Genomic DNA, 9,516 nt, shown 5'->3' with positions numbered 1-9,516 from the left:
TGCATCCTTAACTTAGTTAGAATAGTTCCTGTTGAGCGTCTCTGATCAACACACATCGGTGATTCGTTACTGAACGAGTCAGCTGAGTGAATGATTCAGTGATTCAGTGACTCACTCATTCAGACGCTGACTGGCCACCACCTTCTGGCACTTTTAGTTTTATATTCAAAATATCATTTCACTTCTTTAAAATCATTTCAAATTTCAATATTCATTCAAAAATACCCATTTATTTCCATTCTTTCTACACTGCTGAACTGAAACATTTCTTTATAAAGCTGGTTTCCTAAAGTCTAAAGCTTTTCTCATTTATCACAATAATGACATTAAATTATCTTTCGGGGGGGAAATTTCTCATTGATATGTACCTAATTAATCAGCACATCATGCAATAAAAAAAAAATCATGTGGCGTCCCTAATTAAATGTAATGAGAGCTAAAGACGTATAAGTGGAAAGCGTTGGCAGGTTTCTCACCGCGGCGCAGAGGCAGGAGCTTGTTCTCCAGAACGTCTCGAGCGTCTGTTCCTTCATCCATCAGGTCGAGTTTAGTGATCACACCGACGGTCCTCTGGCCTGTAACAGCATACAGTCAGACTACACTGGAACAACCTGCCGCTCATATGAACAATCAGGCAGAAAGAGGGAGGAACTGCACGAGACAAGATGCAGGCCGAACTCGAACCTGCCTTGTGTCTTACCACTAAACCACGGCTCCTAAAGCTTATTCTCATGAGGAACTGGTGTGTAAGGATTTGGAGCAGGACTAGAGTGCAGCAGCAGCTCTGCAGCTTCTGAAGCTTCTGAAGATCAGCAGGTCACTCACCCTGAGGGTCCACGTCTTTGGCCAGTTTGAGTGCGTCAGAGTTGGCCAGGTCAGTGTTGGCCGGAGTGACGGCCAGGATCAGGCAGCTCTCGCGGCAGATGAACTGCATGATCATGTCTCGGATCTGATGCTCGATGTCGGCCGGCTGATCTCCCACCGGCACTTTAGTGATGCCCGGCAGGTCGATGAGGGTCAGATTCAGCACTGCACAGAGGCCAGAGCACAGACAAGAGAAGGAAGATCACAAACAGAGAGTGAACCAACTCCAGAGTGAGGCTAGAAGCAGCCTGATGACTGTGTGATCTATTAATTATACACACATCATAAACCCGTCTGTTTAGGAAAGTACCAGATATGAGTAAGACATTTTTAATACGTCTGAATTTGTATTTAACATGATCACAGTAAAAAGGTTACTAATTATAATGCTTTTATTTCTAGTTATTCAAACAGTAAATCAATTATATACAGAAAGAACATCACATTATTATTTATATTATAAGCACTAAAAACACTCTCACTGTAATCAGAAAAGCTGTGTAAATTTCTTACACTGTTTGTGCATCTGTTAGTTCTTGTTTCCATTTCATTTTCTCTTTCTTCGTGACAGCCATAATAGATTTATAATAAATATAAGTTTTGAAATATCTTGGAATGTGTGACTCTGTGGGCTGTTAAACCCAAAGATGCTTTACAAAAACATGGTCCAGGACTGCATGTACATTCATGATCTTGCATCCAAAAGGCTTCTGAAGAGACCGTCTAAGAGGCCCCGCCATAAGCAGTGAGATGCAGTTAAAACAGGGTTTGTGATGTGGTGTGTTCTCCAGTACCGTGTGGGGAATAAACCCTCAGGTTGATGGGAATGGGGGAAATGCCCTTATTGGCCCCGGTGACGCGGTCAGTCTCAGCCTCGATCTCCTGACGGACCTCATCGAAATCAGTGAACTTCTTCCCTTTGCAGTGCAGGAACTCGGCCCACTCTGCAGATTCAAGACCGCACCCAGTGTTACACAGACAATGATAGATGAGGTAATGCGTTAATGAACTCCAAGATTGGGTCAGCTAACTCAGTGTACAATCTGAGATTCACCTGCATTTGCACTGATGAGCTGCAGAACCAGGGGTCTGCGAGTGACGATGCCGGATCCACGGGGCAGAAAATCCCTAGAAAACACGCTCAAATCAACAACACAGCACAGAGACACCATTCCTCACTGCTTCTCTTTACAGTAAAACCATATCACAGCTGTTCCCGCTCGTCTGATTAACAAAACCCTGTCTAAATCTACTGCTACTGCTTTCCAAGCATCATGAACATTTACTAGCTGTGTTTCCATCCACATATTTTTATGAGCATTTTGGAGCATCATATATAAAAAAAAAAAAAAAAAAAAAACACTGGATGGAAACGGCAAGATGCGCACAAATGATAGAAATGCACATAAAAACATATGTTTTTTGCACATAACTACGATGGTAACTCATTTACTGAATAAATTCCTCCATGCACATCAAAAAGGTAATATGACTGCGCTATGAGACGGGATAACCTGACTAACAGCGGACCGATCTCGTTCACTGCATCTGTGTGTTGTTCTGGTCGTAATGAAAAGCCTGAGCAAAGTCTGTCGTCAAAGTATTTCTGTATAACTGATACACGACTGCGATCCCAAACAGCAGCATCCACCTCCGAAAGCAGTGACCGCATATATTGTGTTTCATCTGCTCGCTCTCAGATGCAATCATCATTATTATATTCAGTGGCTTCTCTCAGTTTTCTTAGTCATATTTCGTGCCAGTTTACCAGGAAGTGACGCTTTTGTAGAGTTTTCCACTATCTACTGTTATCTGAATTTTGCGTTATGTCTCATCTAGTGATAAATAATATCAGCCAGCATTTTAATTATCATGTTATTATTAAAATAATTAGGTACATATGCACATCAGCTGCTGCATATGAATGACCAATGAACAGAAGTTAATACAAAATCTACTAATATCCTTGTCAAAGAATAATAATGAAAACTCGACTGGATATTGTGTCATATTGGTTGATGATAATACGAACATAATGCATTATACTATTGTGTTGGGAAGCTTTGGAACAGCCTTTCTGTAAATGTTCAAGAGTCTCCAGCAGTTTGAGTCGAGACTGAAGATCTGTTCACCAGACATACAGTCAAACCAACATTTATTCAGACACCTTCAACATTTCTCACATTATCACAGTTTATTCGCTATAGTTTAGAAAATGGCAATAAAATATGAAAAAACACAGAGTTAAACTGTGTTACAGAACAAATTCATCTTGATAACATCAGATAACTTTGATAGAAAGGTAAGTAATGGATTACAATCATCCGAAAATTATTCAGCTTTTAAATTTAAGTATACAATTAGATAATATTTTACTAGTAGTCCACTGTATGAAGAATGTTTATAATGAAGAATGCTTGGGGATAATATGTCACAGTTTACTTTATTTGGCTATCCTCACTTACATAAATGAACTAGTGTCCTGCACCCACTTGTAAAAAAATATCAAAACCTATATCTGGTGTCTGAATAATTTTTGTTTTGACTGTATATCTCCGGTCTGGTACAAACACATCACAGGTACTCACAATTATATTTAAGCTACAAATATACAAACCACTCACACGAGCAGGATCTAGGAAGGACTTCAAGCTCAGTTAATCTTCACCATCACACTCTTACGATGTAAACACTGTCTTACATATTACATCATTTCATTTATTCAATAAACACATAATAGTTATTAGTAATACATTACTAAATCCTGCATGAACGTTTGACTTTCCAGCTGAACCTCAAGGTGTTTCTCCATCTGAACCTAAATATCTCATGGAGTTTATTATTATTATTCGTCATGGTGTCGCTCACACGAGGCATGGACGAATATCTTCCCTTAAGTCGCTCTCAGGCAATATGCATTGTGTGAAATGCTATATAAATATACTGTATATAACCTAACCTAAGCTAACCGTCACTTCTCTATCAACTAGAGTCTGATCCGATATCAGTGACTGCATTAGTTTGTTTGTATTAACAAACACAATCACACGCTGCCTTAGTTTACACAGGTGTACCTCAGGGTTCATTTCTCGGACCGCTTCTATTCCTAATTTTAAAAATCCTTCTGATTTTCTAAAATTAAACTTTGAAATCATCCTAGTTCAGCCCAAATCTCTAATATCTTATATTTGGCTCCTCAATCTTTATTCACCACATAAACCACCTCGTAACAATTTTTTCTTTCAACTCTTCGTGTTTATTCCTCCCATAACTTTACAGATGCCAAAACAACTATCCATGCGTTCATAACCTCCCACTTGCATGACTGTAACATCCTTCTAAAGATTAATAAAAACACAGTTCAATAATACAGTCAAAACGTACAAATATACAATCTACTTCAGTGAAATCCTGTCTTCATATGCAAAACTGCAGGTCAAGAGTTTACCAAAAGAGCTTTGTGAAGGAGCTAAATTCACATGAACTTGTTTTTTGTCTCCTGCATTAGCATGCATGTGATTGGAAGTCAGTAGAGTAAAAAGAGCATTGTGACGCCCCTTGACTGCTCTTCCAGTGAAAATACTCCAGAACTCAATATCTGTACTCAGCTACTCCATCAGCTCCAGTCTCACAGGCGCCTACAGCACAATATCTAAAGTCTATTATCAAAGTTTGGCACAGCATTTCCCATTCTTAGAAAAAGGCACAAAGTCTGTCAAGGGGATGGAACCCACCCTATTCTATCGTATTCACCCCTAAATGGTTCATATAAACACACATTAGTATCCAAGTATCGGATCGGGACTTGGTATCGGCGATACTCAATATTCAATGACTCTGATCGGATTGGGAACAAAAAACAGGACATCCCTAAATAAACCATTACCTGTAGTGTGTTTTGGGCCATATTCCATTAGGACTTAGTGGTTTTAAAGGGTTAGTTCACCCAAAAATGTAAATTCTGTCGTGCGTGTCTTCCCGCGTGTCGTTCCAGACCTGTAAGACCTTCATTCATCTTCGGAACACAATTTAAGATATTTGTGATTAAATCTGAGGGCTCTCTGACCCTCCCATAGACAGCAAGGTAACTACCACGTTCAAGGTCCAGAAATATACCAAGATGATCGAAAAAGTAGTCCGTGTGACATCAGTGGAAGCTACGATGCTACGAGAATACTTTTTTGTGCAAAGAAAACAAAAATAACGACTTTATCCACATTTTCATCTTTACTTTGTCCCTTGTGCATGTGTGTTCAGGACAGTACCATACTGCGAGCGTGGGGCGCCACTGACCCAGATCTGGTGTGAGACATCATGGTACTGTAAGGCCCGTGAACCAATATAGGCAACACATTACCAAGGACCAGTACAGTTTCCATTAAAACCAATACAATTCCCAATAAATTTAAATTAAAAAATGACAAATTCTATGATGGTTCTTGTTGTTTTCATCAGGGTCTCCAATAGATTGTCACATTGCATCAGTAACTGCTCTCTGCCCTGAATAAGAGTTCAAGCTCAATCAAACTACTGCCTCGTATTGGGTCGTCATCTTAAGCCTGTCTCCGACAAACAACAAGCAACAGACCGGAAGTAGTGCAGGAGCTGCGTGGAGTTCCCATCATATGCATATGCAGAAAATTCGGATCCGATTTGAACTTCTGTGGCTAGACCATATGCGATTAGATTAGATTAGATTAGATTAGATTAATTAGATTAGATTAGATTTAAACTTTATTGTCATTATGCAGAGTACATGTACAGAGCTAATGAAATGCATTGATGTATTCTATTAAAAACCATGAAACTATGCAGTGGAAAGGCGACTTTAGACTTTATCCTATCATTTGTGACCTGCAGCACAGAAGCAGTCATCAGTAGCACAGGTATATCTGTAGCAATAGACAACAATACATTGTATGAGTCACAATTATACATTTCTCTTTTATGACAAAAATCATTAGGATATTAAGTAAAGATCATGTTCCATGAAGATATTTTGTAAATCTACTACCGTAAATATATCAAAGCTTAATTTTTGATTAGTAATATGCATTGCTAAGAACTTCATTTGAACAACTTTAAAGATGATTTTCTCAATATTTAGATTTTTTTTGCTCCCTCAGATTCCAGATTTTCAAATAGTTGTATCTCAGACAAATATTGTCCTCCTAACAAACCACACATCAATGGAGAGATTATTTATTCAGCTTTCAGATGATGTATAAATCTCAAACTCCAAAAATGGACTCTTAGAGTGGTTTTGTGGTCTCAGTGTGAATCTAAGAGTGTGTTGTGTCCGTCACTCACCTCCCCACGAAGTTCTCCAGCACCGAGCTCTTCCCGGCGCTCTGGCCGCCCACCACCGCGATCTGCGGCAGGTCCAGGTTACAGCTCTGACCGATGGAGCTAAAGGCGTCCTGCAGCCGGTTGACCAGCGGGATCAGATCATCCATTGCCCCGGTGCCCCATGATGGAGGTGATGGAGGTGATGGAGGTGATGCGGCAGTGCGTGGACTAGAGACAGAGAGGAGGAGGAGCGCGCGTCTAGACGCGCATCAGCTGCGCGCACGCACACACACACACACACACACACACACACACACACAAACATTGCGCAATTTGCTTTTTACACCCGCAAACACTGACTGACCTGACAGAGCATTAGCAGCTCCTCAACATCACTCATTTCATCGTCATTATGTTACTACACATTTATGTTTTTTTAAACATGCTTCATAAGAGATGTACACCTGTATTCACACGGATGACATGAGAAATGCAGCATTTATACGGAGAATTACATAAAGGCTGCAGATGCTTTAGGGATATATAACTGTACTGGATGATATAAAAGCTGTGTTTGTAAGGGATGTAAATGATCTGACCTCCGCGGCGCACTCACCGTTTATCCTGCTGCACAGCAGCGAAACCTGTAATCCAGGCACTGATGCTGGAAATAATCAGAGAGTCGTGTTATTGTCGGAATAGACACATCCGCAGGTCACGCTGTTTCATCCTATAGTCTTTCTCTCCAAAGACAAATTAATCGCCCTGCAACGCAGCCGCACTAATAACGATGCAACGGACGCGACCAATCAGAGACGGAGCTTCGCCGAGGGCCAGCGGCGCTGCACCAATCACACCGCGGAGAAATCAGTTCGCTCATGAATATTAATGAATCGGGCTGTTTTTGCGTGGAAAGTCTACTAGAGCGTTCGGTCACGACATCTTATTAATATTCATAAGCCAAGTCGCGCTGATTGGTCAGCTGACGTGCGCCGCTAAACAAATGTCTTGCCTGTTAACCAATCGGTCAGGACTCCAGGATGAACGTGCCGTTACGCGCGTAATATTCATGAGCGACTCCTCCGGTAAAGCGCATAAATCCGCCGGTCGTCTTCAGTGAAGCTGCTCAAAGCTGAATCGACAGAACAAACTAGACATGTACGTATATTCAGTGTAGAAGTGGGTATACTCTTAATTTATGCCCCCAGCACAGGATGAACGGCCTGTGATAGAAACAGTGACTAAGACTAGTCTTGGATATTGATTTCACCCAAAATGGGCGAGAAGTATTTGCACATTTTCACTTACTGTAACTTCTCGGAGCAAGGATCATTATGAAATTAATATTAGCCACAAAAGCTATTTTGTTTAGTTATCTGTAGGAGGATCATGATCTCTATTGGATACCAAAAAAAAAAAAAAAAAAATTGTGATCAATGTATCCAGAATTGTTCAGCCTAACTATGTTTGACCGACTGTTTCTGCCAGGGCATACAGTAGTAACCCCCTACCTCCCCATACCTTTTACAATCTATCTTTATACCATATAGTGCAAAACAATAATAATAATAATTGTTTGGAGCATTTTTAATACAATTAAGCCAAGTACACCCGGCTGCAGCCTGCAGATCGAGGCGGGGCTGCACCTGGGGCGGGGCTGCACGTGTCGCCCCGCCCCTTACCTACTCTGATTGGTTCGATCGTCTTTCATAGACATACATTATAGTAAATGTGTGTGTAGTTGGTGTAGGATGGAGTAAATTGTTTAAAAAGCTAAAAATGCTGTGCAGTTTTACAAAGCCTTCATTATAAGCACAGTTGTTTTACTGTTAACTTGACTCTCTATGTCTGATTTATTGAATCACGAGATGTTAGCTGCTGCAAGTTTACTCTTCTGGACCAGTCGAATTCACGAATGAATCACTGGGACATTCTAGAAGCGCTTAACGTGAAAGTACGTGGCTTAATGCATTAATACTGTGTTTTAAAATGACCAAACTCAGTAAACAAATTATTAATAAAGCATTTCTATTCACAGACAAGCAGATATGAGCCCAGAATACGAACGCGACGCGATTAATTACTGGGGGTGTAAATCAGATGGTTCGTCACTGTACGATATGATAGCAATTCTCATACCCAGCGATACGATATTTTCCGATACCTCAAAAAATTCTACGATACGATTTCGATTCGATTTGATACAGGAGTATATCGATCGATATATCGATATTTTGATATTTTATATCTATTTTATTGATAGATTTATCAATATTATACCTTACAAATGCAACCAAAATATATAACAAGAACATTTATCTGAAAATTTTACATTCTGTACCGCAGTTGGGACATTCACAACAAAAAAAATAGCCTACACATTTTTTTAAATAATAAGAAAGTAAACAATAAGAAATACAATTCTGGCTGCTACCGGCTCAGTGCTAAAAATATTTTCTACAGATAACCAAATTACAAGCAATAGCAGAAAATAACTACAAAACAACAGAGACACAAGTTCAATAAACAGTGCTTTTCAGGTTTTTCAGCTCAGTCAAAAATAAATGTTCAGGTGCACTACAGAAATGTAATAAGTAACTGCACAGTCTTCACTCTATAAATTAAATGTAGATGAATAATTTTTGATGTTATAACGGTTATTTAGTCAGGAGCAGTGAGCACTTGTATTTTTCTTTGACAGCATTAGATTTATTATTAGTTTGCTTTCACTTTAAGAACGAAGCACGGATTTAATATACTGACACACATGCCTTTTCTTTCTCAACTGTTTACGTTAAGACATGCCTAACGACTGTGTTTACTAGGATATTCGTCAAAATGCGCATTTTGATTTATTTTGTCTGTATTTATTCATCCATGCACAAAAAAAAGCGGAAGAGAGCTCGATTTAGTATTCACGCGGTCTAGACGCGGCTGTCTGTGTGCGTGCACGCGCTTCAGATGTGTGCGCTGAAAACTTTCACCTTGTGCCTTCGGGCAAGGGCAGTCCTTATATCGAGTCCTGATAAGCGCGTTTGAGCGAGAATGCACGCGTTGGCCGTAATGCATAGACGGGCATTATGTGAAAAAATGTGGACAGTGCCAAAAAAGGTGTCTATTTATACTACAGATATCTTACGTGTGGCATCGATGCATCGTATCGTCAGACATCGTATCGATGTATCGATCCATATCGATGAATCGTTACACCCCTATTAATTACGTGTTAAGCATTTTCCTCCCATTACCTGCTTATCTGTAAATACAATGCTTTATTAAAAATGTTTACTGAGTTTGGTATTTTTAAAACACGTTTTAATGCATCACACCACGTTAAGCGTTTTCCTTTTAGGCTATGGTTTT

General features: G+C 39.8%; 1 pseudogene; it reads right to left on the bottom strand.

Moving 5' to 3' along the window:
• The window catches only part of LOC109074866, a 53,238-nt pseudogene extending 46,812 nt beyond the window's left edge, over positions 1-6,426 (bottom strand).
• Positions 6,427-9,516: the final 3,090 nt, after the last annotated feature.

The sequence above is a fragment of the Cyprinus carpio genome, unplaced genomic scaffold (assembly GCF_018340385.1).
Source record: "Cyprinus carpio isolate SPL01 unplaced genomic scaffold, ASM1834038v1 S000006580, whole genome shotgun sequence".
NCBI lineage: Eukaryota > Metazoa > Chordata > Actinopteri > Cypriniformes > Cyprinidae > Cyprinus > Cyprinus carpio.
This window is presented reverse-complemented; position numbering and strand designations above follow the sequence as displayed.